This window comes from Apium graveolens, chromosome 8, assembly GCF_009905375.1.
Source record: "Apium graveolens cultivar Ventura chromosome 8, ASM990537v1, whole genome shotgun sequence".
Lineage (NCBI taxonomy): Eukaryota > Viridiplantae > Streptophyta > Magnoliopsida > Apiales > Apiaceae > Apium > Apium graveolens.
The window spans coordinates 79,728,437-79,746,113 of NC_133654.1; the positions used below are offsets into that span (position 1 = coordinate 79,728,437).

Sequence of the window (17,677 nt, forward strand, 5' to 3'; positions counted from 1 at the left end):
ACTATCTCATGTAGAAAAATCTCTTAACGAGGAATCTCACGAAGTGGCATCCAATAAAGGGAATCTCACTCTCAGAGACATTTTCTTGAGCGTTTCCTTGAACGTGGGTGTTTTCCTGACCTTGGGCATCTCCCTGATATTTAGGAAAAGCCATATATCTTACACATGTGGCAATATGTAGCATCACAGTACTAATGGGAGGTGACCTACCCCGAGCGTGCGCCTTGATGAAACACCTTGATCCTATTTCCCATTCCCCATTCCTTACAGATTAAACTTATTTTGGTGACCACTTCCATAATCTTTGCATTATCCTCTAGCAAGACTCGGTAACACGAATATGCCTTCTTACCTCTTCAATCTTAACGTTTCAAGATACTGAACACCACTGTCAGTATAACCTTACACAAAAACAGTTCTTCAAATTTAGAATGGTCCACCATTTGTCATATGTTACCATTTACCAACTTCCATTATTTTATCATACGCAAACCAAGGGATGTAAGCTCACTAGTTCGTTTCGATTCAACCAACACCATCTTTTTCTGTTGTCAAAGTCCTTGCTTCTACTTCCCTTTCAAATTTTGCTTCACCCTTTTGTACTCTCATTTCATTCATTTTTAAAGAAGCCTCAGCCTTTTAAGTTGGTTATTCAAGCCACATGATTCATGTCTTCTCCTCTTGGATCGAACCCATATGCATTCCATATCAGTACGCGTCCAAAAATTATTCGAATTTCAGCTGAATATCGAGTATGTCCCACTAAATTCACAAGATTTTGCACTCCATATTTAAGTATTGTTCAACCTGCTAGCTCTGCTCCATGTTTTTCGATGGCGAACCCACTGTAATGCAAGTAGCACAGTTTTTCCTTTCTTTCATTGAGGATCTTGCTACCATTCTCTATATCATTAACGACGCGCCCTTACACCACAAGAGTCCCAGCTAATTTATAATCTAAACAAAAATCAAGATGAGTCTTTTTTTTCTTTTTCCTTGCAGATTGTAGAATTTAGCTTTCAAACATATGTAGCCAACAATATATGATATCAATTCGTGATTTTCTCAACTTCACTTTTCTAATATCTTACTCGAGTGTGCGTCCTACACTTTGTATTTCTTCCACCAGCTCTTACAAGATAAACTTCAAAACCGTGACTAAGATATTTCCAAGTCAGTCATTTCATTTATGTAACGGAGGGCAAGCCCTGGTGCTTCACTTCCCCTTTTTCTCTCTTTTATTCATGCACTCTTTTATTCATGCTGAATATGCCCCTCGCCAGTGTTCTACAGTTTCTTACTTTAAATTGTACACAACGCGCTCTGGCCTTGTAGCTGCGCTCTATCAACAACTTTGTAGATGTATATTTTTCTTTATTCGTAAGGTATTCAGTTTCTAAGTTGGTCTCGCGACTTTTTACTTGCAAACGCAATATATTATATCGATGCTATGACATTGTTATTCCATGCAACTTCACTCTGATTCTTTGTTAAAACCCATTAACAGATGACGCGTCCTTCATGTTTCATGAACTCTACAAACCAGCTCATTTGAGATTGACTTCTTCACACTAAAGGCGCGCCTTGGAGTCATGCCATTCATCCCGCACATAGTTTGCTTTCTTTTACCATCTCAATTATTCTCCTGCTTTTTTGATGCTGGCACACACTCAATCACCATCCACCTTGATTTCTTCTTTAAATAATGTAATGTAAGGTACCAAATTCTACTATAATGCTCATGGGACCCGCTACCTCCATTATCACCATATTTAATTTTTAATTACAAACTCTTCACACCATCACGTGAATGTCCCCATAATTCTTTTTAACCATGTGTTTCCTTTACCAAACTTGCAAGTTCCCTCATGTACGCACTTCATTCTTTATTTTGCATACAATCCTCTTTGATCCTTATAATAATAAATGTTCTCAAACTCATGCAGGTATAACATTATTTTCCTCCTCTTCTCTTTTTATATGATTTATTATTATGTAAGTAAGACTACTTTTCCTTCTTTCTTCATTCAGAAAGTCGTTATTCTCCAAATTATAAACGGCGCATCCTCTACTCTTTTGCAAATATTCTTGCTCTGCATCACTCATTCTCTTTGCTGGATGCTTCTTTTTCGAGTACGCCTTCGTAGAGAACCACTATTAACGTATCTTTCTTTTCTTTTATTTATTTTACAACCATATGTAGTATTAAATTACATACCAACATGACTTCAAAATTCCTCATCATATATGCAGGACCCACTATACCATTTTCACTTCCAATTAAGGTGCACCAGTGCTTCTTCATTTATATCGAGCAAAAGTGACTTTCTTTTTATTTACTTTCTAGGGGGCTCACCAAGAAAAACTTCAGAGTAGTACTACTTTGATTGAAAAAGGTGCGGGTTTAACCAAATTAATATATATTCAGGCGCGCCATCTATTTTCAATGTTGAACGAAAATGCTTGTCAATCAGTAAAAAACGACAAGCCACCCTTCTCAACCTTATGACAGGGCTAATTCCGCCTCTTTTATTCAATACTTTATGGGGGCGCGACTTGAGTGTTAATATTTCATCAACACATATAACCATCACATTTCCTGTACAATTATCTGTTTATAATTTTCATAATGATTTGTCGACCCAGCTGCATTCCTTCATCCCATATCAAATAAACAAGAAGTCCTCTTCTATTATGTACATATACTGACCATCATGGTTAAATAATACGAACCATGCTTACTTAGTCCATGTAGCACTATTGCTACTTTACTTGGTCTTCAGTTTATACAAGGCGCGCCCTCTTATCTCTGAATTGTATCTTGTACTGTTCTCTCTTCTGTCTTTGACAACTTTGCCGATAAGACTCCGCCTCTTTATTTTATTTTATAAATATTTTTACACAGCTTTCGCTATAATACGTTAATATAATTTAGGAGGACAATCCCTTGAGACTTCTTGGCAGAACGGAGGGTTGACTCTTTTTATCCTTGTTAAAAAATATTTTCCCATATCGATAAGGAAGATTTTGTCTCATGCAACTCACTCGATGAGGGTGCACCCATCACTCCTTCGAACGAGAATGCCCTGTAATAAGGCTGCATCCTCTAACAAAATTATATTACTCTAAGTCTCTTTTCAGTACCAGCAATATACAAATTCTTACCTTTTTTTTATTCGATAATTAAAGCTTCAATATATGATTTGGTAACCTTAATGAGGTGCTTTAGATACCAAATTAATCAGCGAAAATCAGAGCAGACTTCAATACTTCTTTTTTTGTAAAAGTTTGTAAACGGAGGGGCACACACAGGAACATGAGGATCTCTGACTTTACTTCATTGTGGTAAAGGAGCTCTCTCTAATGTTCCCGGGCTGCATATCTAAATAAAGTTCTACTTTTCGAAGCTCAAATAGCAAATTATTCTTGTATCTTCTATATAGTTACCTACTGAAAATTTGGACATGTCTCGCATCACTCTTAAAATATCGTCAGCCTTCTTAATCATCGAGATCTCGCACCTTCTATATAAAAAACCATCGATGCATCTTTCCTCCTAGATGCAAATCTTAATCAGCCCCTCCTTCTAGCGCCAATTTGTTGACGGAGGAATTTGGTATCAACAAAGTTTGAGGTTCGTCGCCGGAATCAAGATCTACGATGGTGGTTTTTTGCCTGAAAAGTGAGCGGAGTGTGGTGGTTGTGATATATTGGGGGCTGAGATTGCTTAGGGTTGGTGGTGGCTCCTTATGGCTCTCGCTTCCGACCCCTTACAATTTTCCTACGTATCCCTATTTATAGGGAATCAAGCCCACGTAGTTCTTGGGGAACAAGAAATCTTATTCCTAGGCCCGGTCCAGAATCCATCTTCCGCTAGCTTTAGGAATGTCCAACTATGAGGCCCAACCGCGAAGGCCCAAGGCTCGTCCGTAATCGTAGGATTTTACCGATAATGCATCTCCCTGCGCAAGGATAACACTCCGCTACAGCTATCTCCCTTGATTTACGGACGCAGGTATAGCCACGGTTCACCCCAAATGCCGGACGCGTCCCTGTCCCCCGAATGAGGATAACCCACCAGATAACAGGACAGGTGATCCCAAGCTCTTCGGTGCAAAGTGCAGGATGACTCCAAAGTTCTCCAACGAGGACATCCGTTGAATACAAGAACATAGTTCCCAAAGCACACACCAAAGTTAACCCTACATCCCCAACGAGGACACCCGTTGAATACAGGAGGAAGCCTTCAATCATCAGGAATACCCCTGGAGGCCTTCTAGCTTTTCACGGACATCCCCCTCCTTGACCATCTCAAGGAGGGAATTCTTCAAAGAGTACCTGCAACAATATGTTAGTAAAAATTACTCTCAATTGCTCCGTTCCATGCATGTTCTGTCCTGAGCTCATCCTTGAGAATGCATATACCACACAGAGGACGCGTCCTAAGACATTGGGCGCGTCCTGACCTTCATGAAACCTGCATTGTTTTTTCCAATAACTACTTCTCACAATATTCCAGAGAGACAGGACGCGCCCTCACCCTCTAGGCGCGTGCTCTAACCTTTATTAGCCTAATGACTACAATTGTTAAATATAGACGCGTCATTCATCCTTTGATGCACTCTACACCAGGTAGGTGCCTCTAAACCTCCTTTCCGCAAAATTAGTCTTTATAAATATTTCCACAACAAGTGGGCGCGTCTTACGTTCATTGGCGCATCTTCCACCTTCCTTGTCAAATAACCATTTTGATAAGCACTTTAAATGTGGACGCGTCCTACTGACTTGGGCGCGCCACCTCTTTTGCAACACAATGCCAAATTTGACTCTAATTAACCCATGTTTGACCCGAGATGATCCAATACCAAATTTTGGCTATAACATATCCTTTTGGTGATTATTCAAGGATAATTATAAATATTTAGGTGCTAGTATCTAACTCATAGATATTTAGTATTTATTTATTTAATATTTATTTTAGGTAGTTTGGATTATAGAAATTGAAGCAATTCAATAATTTTATCTGCTCCATAATTCAAACTAACTTATAGTAAATAAGTAGCATGATTGATTATAACTAAATTTGTGAACAATTGATATTTAGTATATTGATTGTAACTTGTGTGTTATAAGTTAATTATGATATTTTGGTTTTAGTGAATTTAGCAATGTTTATATCTCAAAAATTCACTGAAATCAGAATATGATTGTAGCATGATTAGTTGTGTGTAATTCTTGACTTATATCAGTTAATGATATTTAGTTAAGAGTTTAACTATAAACTAATTGTGAAGTATTAGTATTTGTGACATTACTTAGAACTCCTCCAAGTAATCAATGTTTATCTTCAGTTACTTATACTAATATAGAAAGTGTGGAAATTTTTCTTAAGTACAACCATGGTTAAAATGTTTGATTGCTTTATTAGAAGTAACCATATGTTGTCAAGTTAGAATAATTTTTATACTTATTTGCAAATTCCTAAATACTTTGATAATAGATGCAATACTAAATGGATCAAAGTATATGGAACTTAGAATATATTTCTAAGATTGCAAACAAGTCAATGTTGGTTAATGTTGCTTTATTTATCGAACCAATATTGTTTGAGATATTACAGTTGTTAGGAGTTAACAATTGTATGTTATATGAAATTGAATGCTGATATGTTTTTGATAGATAATTGGTATTTAATTCACTGATATCTTATTTTAATGTTTCAGATAGGATGCAACATAATTATTGGTATTTAAAGTACTTGACAAGTACCAGATAATGATATATTGTTAATATTTTGTTGCAGATAATTGTGTGATTTTGAGTTCTAGTGAATTTATATGAGTTGCTATATCTGAAAGATTCACTATAATTTGAAATCAGCAGCATAGTCAGTCTTATTAAGGTTATTTATCAATAAACAATTTTGTTGATTATAATCTTATAAAGATAGATTATGGAGCTTTTGACATGAATGAGAATTGCTTAGACTTTACCTTAAGTGATCAATGCTTTTCTAAAAACTCATTCATATTGAAAGACAAAATCTTTCTTTCTCTTCTTAATACTGCTAGGTCATTAGTCTGTATCTTATCAAATCATTTATCTTTTTAGGCATAAAAACAAACTTGTGTACTCGAACAGTTTTAAGAGAAAATCAAACTTCTTTCTACATTGGTGATTTCTTATTTCATTAAAATCTTTTTGAAATCACTATTGTACTTCATTTATCTCAAAAGATTAAATGCATAATTTTCACTCATTATAGATCTTAAATGCATTTTATCTCTACATTACCATATGTTCTGTGATGCAGGTACAGCCTCTAATGGCATTCTTTCATTTGATAGTCATGAGGTTGAAAACCCAAAACTTCTATCCCAGACTATAAAGACAAATACATAAACAAAACCAACCAACACTCTTTTACCCCTAAAATGAAGTATGAATGAGCGTGAGGGAGAAAGTGCCTTAGTGCACCACATAAGGAAGGTTCTGAAGTCAACCCAGCAGCTCTGTCTCCAATAAAGATGAGTAGTATTTTAACCGAGGCAACTGCTAGCCCCCATACATCTTCTCAAAAAGATGTAAAGGCTGAAAAGGCACAAAACAGTTACTAGATTCATCCTCTCAATAGGGTACGTCTATTGAAATTCGCCTGTCGGCCAGGGTATCCGATGTAGTGTCACCACCTCAAACATAAAGAATTCTTGATGCACAAGGATAGGTTACACACACAAAGGATGAGTTGACGGAAACAAGAGTTTCGACCATTTTAAGGTCAGATTCGATTGTTCAAGGTTCTTTAATGGACCTATTGCCTTTACAGGTGTTAAGAGAGGATACTGATCCAATATCCATATGTCAGTGGTCAGTGTCTACCTCCCCAGGACTAATAAACCTGGATGCATCTGCGGATAGTGGATCTGACCTAGGTGCAGATCGGCAACTTGTTGACAATGATTCAGATATTACCTGATGAGTCAGAAGGAAATGTCTTCACAAACATTAGAAGGGAACTTTGATCTTTATGCTAAATTCTTTGGATCGTTGTCTACCTTCCCAGAGTTCAAACCTGGAACCCTAAAAAGGAAACTAGCAACTTGTAGATTATGACTCAGATTCATTTGACGAGTCTAACAAGGATGGGGATTTGCGAACTCCCATTGCACCAAATGTGACCTCTTTAAGGATGGCTAAGGTGATTTTCCTTGCAGGTACAGCTAGATTTTGGAGCTATGAGAGGAGTGATACATTTGTGAGAATGAGTGTAAACACGAGTGGAGAGAAGAGTGAAACACATGTGAGGTACACCAAATAGAATCACACACTCACAGTGAGGAAGAAAGAGAAACACCATATCCCGTTCCCTATCCTTAAACATGGTTCTTGATACTTCGGGTCTCGATTCTATTTATGATTGGAACTTAACTCTTAGGAACCTAACATTTATAGATTGAATTAGAATACTTCGAGACCTAACAAGTTGGGGGCTAACAACTGATAATAATTGGTGATCTCACAGTTGGGAGGTATAAGGAGTTGGGAATATTGGTTAACAGGATGATCAACAGTGAAGCCATTTTGTAGAAATTCAAGGGACATGGTTGATCAGACTATGACTTGAAATTTCTTTTCCAACCAAGTGAAATATGAGAACTCCTTCAGACGACATCATACATTCCTTCTTTAAGGGGGAGATAAAAGCTTATATAATAGTTTGGAGGATTCCTCAACTAAGGGGGAGTAATAGCAGGGAGGAGGAAAAATGTAAAGCAAATGTACACTACACCACACCATTGTTGTTTGTAACTACAGATCCTATTGTACGGGAGATGTGGTAAACACAAGGTGATTTCCTAGTGATCAGAAGAAGTAGTTTGGTTCATCACTATTCTTCATAAGAGGAGAAGCTGTTTTCCAAAAGGGGAGTACCATTAGTTCTTATTTGCGTATCCTATTGTACGGGAGAGGTGGTAGATGAAGGTGATCTCCTTTAAGCAGTTGATTCTCATAGGGGGAGAAGCAAGAGAGATATGCGCTTCTCAACAGGAAATGTGGTTGTACAAAAGAAGCTGCTAATGATTACTTCAAGACTGAGAAGTATTATCTGGCAGAGATTTGAAGAACCAAGGAAATAAAGATAAAACTACTTGAAGATCAGTTTAGTGCTAGAGGAACAAGCATCTTCATTTCAGTTACTCAAGAAATCTGGAATTGCAGTATTTGATCCAGAAAACCAGTAGCATTATTTACAAGTTTTGGTACATTACTTTTTCTAGTTGTTAGTTGAGTTATCCTCTCTATTGAATTTGTTAGTTAGGTTTAACAATCAAATAGGGGGAGTCTGTCGGTGAGACTGCGTAGCTGTATGAACAGTTACGTGATAACTCAACACGATAACAACACTTGAATAGGACAGGTTAATAATACTACATCTACACAAGAAATTATGAAGAATGAAGACAAGGCAAATACAAAGAATCAGAAGATTAGAAGAAAGCCTGAAGTCTGTCTACAGGTCACTAAAAGAAGTTCATTAATATGATCATGCCTCAGTGAAGAACAAAGGTTAAAGACTTTCAGGGTTTTAGAAATATTGAAGATTCAGTATACAAGTGCAACCGGAAGATTTCGGTGTGTTGGCATTGATTGAAGATAGACAGTGTTCGAAGCATGGGAATCTGAAGAATTGAAGACAGGGTATAGAAAGAGGTTAATGAAGAATTGTCTAAAGTACCATAAAGGATTCCAGTGAAAGTACAATTGTTTATTGACAGTTAGTGCTTGAAGCGATAAAGTTGAGGCAAACTTAACAATTTAATCAAGGCCATAATACGAAGACCTGAATCGGGGTTAGTCGTCTGTGAACCGGACCAGTTGCACTAGGCATCATAAACTCGTGAAAGGAATATAGGTATTATTTATAGAAGAATTGTTAAGTTGAGGAACGTACTTGGATTGAACATTTATGTGTTAAAGTACGAGAAGAGGTGCGCGGGGTATACAGCTAAACAACCCAGGGGACTGGCGAAACTCAAAGTTTAATTGTTAAATTAAATAAATTAATTTAATGGACTTTAATATAATTTATTTAATAAATTTAAAATGATTTATCTTATAATTTTAAATAAGTTTATTTTATAAATCTAAATTAGTTTATTTATATAAGTTATATTTAAGTTTATTTTATAAATTAATTTAGTTACAATTTAAACATAAAAAGAAAATAAAAAAAAGAAAAGGAAAAAGAAAAACAAAATAGAAAAACAAAAAAAAAGAAAAGAAACAAAAAGAAAACAAAAAAAAAGAAAAATAAAAGAAAACAAAACAAAGAAAAAGGAAAAAGAAAAAAAAGAAAAACAAATAAATGGAAACAAACGTGTACATGTTGTTTAAGTTTATGTTAAGTACATAAACATGTACTTGGAAAGCAGGTGTCGCCACATGTAATCACCACTCCCCCTTGTCGTCACAGAGCTGCTGTTTGCTATTTTTTTGTTAAGTAGTAGTAGCACTCTCAGTCGCCATACAAAATAAACAAGCAAGTGATTTCCCTGTCGCCATAGAGCTACTTGGTCGCCAAAGGGAAATTAAGATGTCACTACAGAGCTCTCCTCAACCTCAGCCACACATTTTATTGGATAAAGTCTACACTTTGCAGCAGAAGAAAAAGAGCCATTAATTTTTTGGATCATTTTCTGTTCATCTTCTCTCCCAAAAGAGAAGTGAAAATGGCAGCAATGATTTACAGAGAAGCTCAAGCTTTTTGTCTATCCGTTTAACTTCTCACCGGAGTAATATATAATTCCCGATTTAATTCTTGTATATTCATAGGGGCATTATAATCGTTACCCGGTAATTAAATCCTTAGACAAACAAAAGCTAGATTATTGTATAGGATTTAATTTGTAAATCTTTGTAGAAGCTAGGAACTTTATTGTTCTTAGATTGTAGCCGGTTAATTTATTTACCGGAGTGTAGTAACACCCCTCGAGGATTTATATACGAATATATACTTCCCAGAATATCTTGTGTTCCTTGTTTTTATCGTTCCAAATACTATTCCTCTCAAGAACACGAAAACACTAACCGAGCACTAAATATTATATCCGCTAAAGATTCGAAAGAATTTTTAATTTAGTGATTATCGTATTCAACCCCCTCTTCTACAATAATTCGGGACCTAACAATATTATATTTGGCTCTACAGATGAAAAACTTTACAAAAACTTTGCCAAATTGATGCAAGGTAAATATGAGATGAGCATGATGGGAGAACTAACTTACTTTCTTGGTTTACAAGTTAAGCAAGTTAGTAATGGAATATTTATTAGTCAACCCAAATATATCTATGATTTTTTGAAGAAGTTTGACTTAATGGATTGCACATCTGCAAAAACTCCCATTGCCACTGCAACTAAACTTGAATTAAACACTATTGAAAAGTCTGTGGATATTTCAAGTTACAGAGGCATGGTTGGCTCACTTTTATATTTAACAGCTAGTAGGCCCGATATAATGTTTCCCATTTGTCTTTGTGCTAGATTTCAAGCTGATCCTAGAGAATCTCATTTAGTAGCTATCAAGAGAATTTTCAGATATCTCAAAGGAACTCCAAAACTTGGCATTTGGTAACCTAAAGATTCTGGTTTTGATCTAACTGGTTATTCAGATGCAGATTATGCAGGTTGTAAAATTGATAGAAAAAGTACAACATGTACCTGTAAATTTCTAGGAAATAAGCTAGTATCCTACTTCAGTAAAAAACAAAATTCAGTCTCTACTTCTACAGCTGAGGCTGAATATATTGCTGCTGGTAGTTGTTGTGCACATAATTTATGGATGAATAATCAATTGTTGGACTATGGTCTACGGGTGAATAAGATTCCTATTTTGTGTGACAACACAAGTGCCATTGCAATTACTAAAAATCCAGTACAACATTCAAGAACCAAGCACATTGACATCAAGTACCACTTCATTAGAGAACATGTCATGAATGGTACTGTGGAACTTCATTTTGTTCCAAGTGAGAAGCAACTTGCAGACATCTTTACCAAGCCACTTGATGAATCCACCTTTACTAGGTTGGTAAGTGAGTTAGGTATGCTTAATTACTCTTAATTTATTTTGATGTCCAAGCAAATTGAAATGCATCCAGGGTAAAATTTGATGTTTACAGTCAAAGATGAAAATTTTGGCTAAGTCATAATTTTCATGTCGACGGATGTTCATTATCCGTTGAAAATGAACGTCTGTTGAATCTCATTATTTGTTGAGGTATCAAACATTACTCTGGGTAGTTTTATCCTTATCCGTAGAATTACACTCAATCTTAGCCGTTAATTCTAAGCATTATCCGTCGAATTTACATACAGCCTGTATGTATATTTTGACGGATAATTTTAGAATTCCTACAATTTTCTTTATATTTACACGACTATTTTCGGCTAATTTGATTGGTTACTTTATTTTACTTTTTACTTTTTGACAGTTTATTTCTAAGTATAAAAGCTGATTTCAATTCTTATTTTTACTTTTATCTTTCTCAAGCAATTACTCTAACTCTCTTCATTGAGAACCCAACCAATAAGCTAGATTGTTGGGTCCAAGAGAGATGAATTATTATTGATCTTAACAGGGCCAATCACCATGAGGATGTTCCCCTCATTTACATGTCAATTATGGAGTAGCCTCAGGTAAGTGAGGTAAACGCTTCTGTCCCTACTATTTCTCTACCACCAGTTTCTTTGCAGACAACTGTGGCTATGACATCTGTGACAGTGACCAAACAGGTGCCTACCCAGGCCACTAAAACAAGAATTTCCAAACCCAAGTCTCATAGACCCCACTCTAGTTCCTCTCAAAAGGAACCAATTTCAAAATCTATCAAAACCAAATAGGGGAGTGTGAAGGGAAGTAAGTCTGGTGAGGGACATGGTGAACATAAAAGAATCCCTAAGAATAAGGATGGAGAGGTATGTGTAACCAAACCTAGCCACACTGCAGTTTCTCAACAAACTGTAGTGATTAATAAGGATATAAGCTCATTACTAGTTACATCCTCCCAAAAGGATGTTACTATTGAAACAAGCTCTCAACCAAGAGCACAGACCAAGAGGGTTAGGGACACTAGCTCACCCCAAACTTATGCTAGAAAGAAGATATCCAAAACACTTGGGGATACACAGGGTGCACACACTGTGCAAACTGAAGTCAAAGACTCAGTTACAGCATCTTCTTAAATTCAGATTGATGTGGCTCCTGTAAATATGGAGTCATGGCCAAAATATTTAGTGATAGGAGCACTTCACACACAAAACTCACCCATAAATTCTCTAGATATGGACATGATTTACACATCAATTCCTGATTCTCCATATTTAAGTTTCATGGAGAAGCCAAAATCAACAGCAAGTGAGCATCATCTTTTAGATGATTTGTTGGCTCACTTGCCATTTCTTTCTGATTCTACTGAGAAATCTGTGCAAAATCTCAAATCAATCACCACAGATTCTACAGTAGTCTCTACTCCAAGTCCTATCATTTCTCCTATCTTGAAGGATATCCGTTGGTTAGTGATAGTATCTTGACGGATGTGCTTAACAGTAATCATCCGTTGACACTTCCCACTAGTGCTTCGACGGATGTTTCTCATCCGTTGACTATCACTTCACCACTTAAAATCTCAACTATTATCACAAGCGCATATGATTTATTAGTTGTACAATCACTTCTAGTATTGAGGGAAGGGAGTGAACAGAATGAGAGGCTGAGTTGATCTCAGGCAAAAGGAGAGGAAAATAGTGAAAATATGCAAGCTATTTCTTCCAGTTTGGCAAAAGTGAGTGAGTGGAGTCCCACCTTAGTTGGTGAAAGTGAGGGTGTGAGGGTGGGAAACCAAGGGGAGCCCTTGATGCAAGAAAAGAGAGATTATGAGAGAAAAGCAGGTACAGAAAAATGGGAAGAACCCATTATAAGTGAGTTAAAGGATGTCAATGAGGTTGAAAAAAATAGCTATTTCAGCAAGATTATCAAGCTGACTTAGACTATGTTTCTTATGAAGCTGAGGCATTTACTCACCCTGTTTCAACTTATCAAGTTTTAGCTGAACAGGAAAATGTGGTTGCTGAGAGAATTCTTAGTTTGGTGCACACAACTGCCTTCATGCAAAGGGCCAATGATGCAATCACTGCCATGCCCTCCATAGCTGGTGATGACTTTGATTATCCAATTGATGGTTCTGAGGATATGCATGGGGATGAAGATGACGATGAAGGAGATTTCATGCACATAGGGGGAGAAGCAGGCCCTAGCTCAAGTACAAACACTCCATCTTGGGAGTTTAGCAAAGCATGTGATGAACATCATTTTAAATCAACTCTCTTTCACATAATTCAAATACTCAGACAGCTCTTCAAGCTACTACAAATGCCAACACCAAAAGACTTCTTCAAGCACACCTTGAGTCTCTTCAACTGCATTAAATCCAATCTCTAAATCAAAATCAAGATGTAACTAAGCTCAAGACAGAGATTTCCAAGTCAAAAAGGATATCACTGTAAGATTGGAGGCTACCTTTCCTAACACAACAATGTTTGATATCAACAGACAGCTTAGGAAAAACTCTGATCTAGTAAAAAAAGTGGACTCTTTGGACACCAGGCTCAAGACCCTGGAAACCTCAATCACTGAAATACACCTCCATCAAGCCCAACAAACTCTGTTACTTCATAAACCGATGGCTACACAAACCTCCCCTTCTACTAAACTTGATACTAACAAAAAAGGGGATATACTCTATTATTCTAGTTAGCCGAGGGAATTAACAAGTGAGGGGGAGAAAGTGCTCAACATATAAGTTAACAATGTAATTGTTCCAGCAGTTGCTTTCACTAAGCCACCAGCCTTTGATAGTATTGATCTGATCAAGATAGCAACAACTAAGTTGGAGTCAAATGAAATTGAAAAAGGTTGATGTAGCAGCAGTTGACTTAGAGCTAAATAAAAAGTGGAAAAAGCTTGATAAAACATCAAGACGAAATTTGGTCCAATTGGGAAGCAAGACAAGGTCTTTCCTCATATCTCTAGATTGAGACAAATTTCAGCCAATAAAATGAGCTTTGGGAACATGGAAAGGGGTCAACCCTTAACAATCAAATCTCCAAAGGCCAATGTGATTTTTCAGCCAAAGAGAAACTATTCAAAGAACTCAGACAAAAATCCATTGGACCTTATATATGAAACCCCGAAGCCAGATGAGGAGAAGCTGCTTGGAAGGTTTATTACTTTCTGCAAAGATCCTAGAGACACAGAGTCAAAGAAAAGAATTACTAAGATCTACAAAAATGGTAAATTAATCTGTGTAGTGGCTGGACATCCACAGTTTGCAGTTGCAAAGAAAGAAGAAAGGTGAGGCTTAAACAATAACAAAAGTAAACTGCTTTAGATGCCAAGAACCTAGCCAAGAAGCATGCAATCACAGGAGCTGTTTTGCCTACTGTGACAACTGAGAATCTGATTGGAGAAAAGCAAGAAAAACCAAAACAGACTAAGAGGAAATTAAGATACAAACTCCCGACAAAGAGGAAGCTAGATTTCAATAAAGATAAGGAAGAATACATGTCAACCCAATCTATAACTTCAAGTCAACCAGCCATACCTACATTGAAGGAGGCTGAATTCAAGGTCAATCCTAATATTACTTTCCATGGTGAACCTGTAATTCCCAAGGATGAGCCTATAGATTGGGACAGTCTGCCTCTTTCTGATCTAAACATTCCAATCTATGCCAAACTAAGAAAGACAAAGAAAAGAGCAGTCAAGATGGTCAAGCCTGTCAAACTTCAATCCAAGTCAGTGACCAAACCCAAACCTATTGTCAACAAGGGAGATCAACTCTTCATTTGTGACATTAAAGAATTCTCAGACATAAATCTTTATTTGGATGAGCTAGAAGAAGTTAGAGCTATTGATGCTTACAAACATCTTCCAGAAAGATTAGTCTTCAGGTACAAGGGTGGAAAATAGATGACTTGGACACTTCACAGAATTCTCAATGAAGGCTATTCTGTTTTGGTGAAGAATTTCTCCTCAATAAAGAAGAATTTTGAAATCAACATTGTTGCCAAGAAATGGTACTAAACAAAATTGAGGAGATAATGAATAACAGAAGAAATCCAAATGCACTACCAAGAGTATTAACCATTCCTTTTACTGGATATAAGGTACATTTGAGGCCATACTGGATAATAGAGTTCAAGGATGAAAAATGCATCAGAAGATTCTTCAGATTAGAAGATCAGCTAAAGATTGCAAGCAATGAAACTCTCAAGGATATGTAAGAAAAGCTAGATCAGACAAATGGAGATGAACTTGAGTTCTACAAGCAATTCCAATTCTAAATTGAGGAAAATAATATGAAGTTGGGAAAGAAGTTCAGACAGTCAAGGAAATAAACTAAATTTGAAAATGACCTGTGAGATTTTCTACAAATCTTCCTCTCTGTGTTTGTCAATAAACTGCAGCACTTGTAAATTCTATCTACTATAATTAAGTCTGTACTCATAGAGTGTTTTATTATCATCAAGTTTCTCTAAATTTATGGCTACAATTCCAGTAGACATAAATTGGGGGGAAATTGTTAAGAATATGTTGTGAACTTGATGATAAGTTAAACAAAACACTTAGTAGATATTATTTAGTGTCTTTGTAGCTTTTAACGGATGATCAATTCAACATCCGTTGAAAGAGTAGCTTATGTAATAGTAAGATTAGTAGCACATTCCTGTATATAATAATGCTTTAGTGATCTAGATGTTGTAAAATATTTTAGTCACGTTGACTACTAGCTTGATAGGTTGGTTAATTATAAATATTAGATGCCTTGTATTTAGATATATTTGATAATGTCATGACTAATATGATTTATGTTTAGTTTTCAGATCTTACTTAAATAGGACAAATCAGTACTTAACTGAAATCAGCACTTATACTGAAGTCAGAACTTAAGTTATCAGTACTTAAGGTTCAGGAGATATTTATCAGGAGATAATATCAGGACTTAAAGGAAACTTTCAGATAAGGAAGGCGGCTGATTGAAAGGAAAGAAGATCGAGACAAATGTAAGAAGAGATATGCATGAAGAAGGAATTCTATGAAGAATGAAATACTTGGAAGAAAAGATATCTGATTGATATATTTTTGGAAGCAGAATTATATTCCATATCAATTAGCGATTATCTTGTAACTGTGTAGTATATAAACACAGACATAGGGTTTACACAATAAGTGTTATCATTATCGAGAATATTATTCATTGTAACTCTAGCAGCTCTCGTGATATTTGTTTATCACTGAGAGAGGACAGTTCCATATTGTAACAGAGTTTATTGCTTTGAATAAAGTCTGTTTTCTGTTACTTGTGTTATTTAAATTCGATTTGATTGTGCTATACACTGTATTCCACCCCCTTCTACAGTGTGTGTGACCTAACACATGGTATCAGAGCCGATCTGTTAACACACAAACAGTTTAAGATCCAAAAACAATCATGTCTGAAGTTGAAACTCCAACTAAGCCCACAAAACTAAAGAACCTCCAAAGACACAAATCCATAGTCGATATGAGGCTATTAGAGTTCCTATATTGAAACCATCTGAATATCCCATATGGAAGGTGAGGATGACTATGTTTCTGGAAGCTACAGATCCAGAATATCTTGATAGAATCAAGGAAGGACATCACAATCCAACAAAACTCGCTGTTGCAGTTGCAAGTGAAGCAGCAAAGTCTGTGCCAAAATAGAAGAGTGATTACACTGTTGAAGATATCGCATCAATTGCTAAGGATGCTAAGGTACGACACTTACTGCATAGTGCCATTGATAATGTAATGTCAAACATGGTAATAAACTGTAAAACTGTAAAGGAGATATGGGATGCCTTGGAAACAAGATGCCAGGGAACTGATTCGATTAAGAAGAACATGAAGACAATACTCACTCAAGAGTCTGAACACTTTGACTCAAAGGCTAATGAGTCATTGACTGATTTATATGATAGATTTGTCAAACTCTTGAATGATCTATCACTGGTTGATAAGGAGTATGATCTTGAAGATTCAAACCTTAAATTCCTGTTAGCTCTTCCTGAAAACTGGGATTTGAAGGCCACAATCATAAGACACAACTATAGTCTTGAAGAAACAACTCTTGATGAAATCTATGGGATGCTTAAGACTCATGAACTTGAGATGGAACAAAGAAGCAAGAGGAAAGGAGGAAAGTCAAGGACAGTTGCTCTTAAGGCTGAAGAAGAATCCCCCAAGGCAGCTACCTCAAGGAAAGGCAAGGGTAAAGCACTCTTCACAAAGTCTGATACTGAGTCATCAAGTTCTGATAGTGATGGTGACTCAGAAACTGAAAGCTTGCCTGAGATGGATGCTGATGAAGAGATGATGAAGCTGTGTGCTCTTATGGTGAAAGGAATCACAAGGATCGCATACAGGAAGTTCAGGAAGGGAAAGAAGTTTTCCAGAAAAGGTGAAAGTTATGATAAGAAGAATTTCAGAAAATCTGAAGGCAAAGGAGGGAAGTCTGACAGAGGAGATTACAAAAATGTCAAATGCTACAACTGTGATGAGAAAGGCCACATATCTCCTGATTGCAAGAAAGTGA

At 36.4% G+C, this 17,677-nt stretch overlaps 1 long non-coding RNA gene across 1 annotated transcript; it reads left to right on the forward strand.

Annotated features, from left to right (window-relative positions):
* Window positions 1-308: 308 nt before the first annotated feature.
* On the forward strand, window positions 309-16,355 carry LOC141679177 (uncharacterized). The gene is made up of 3 exons (XR_012558066.1): window positions 309-2,162; window positions 2,254-2,396; window positions 15,945-16,355. It is a non-coding gene; the product is annotated as an uncharacterized LOC141679177 (long non-coding RNA).
* Window positions 16,356-17,677: the final 1,322 nt, after the last annotated feature.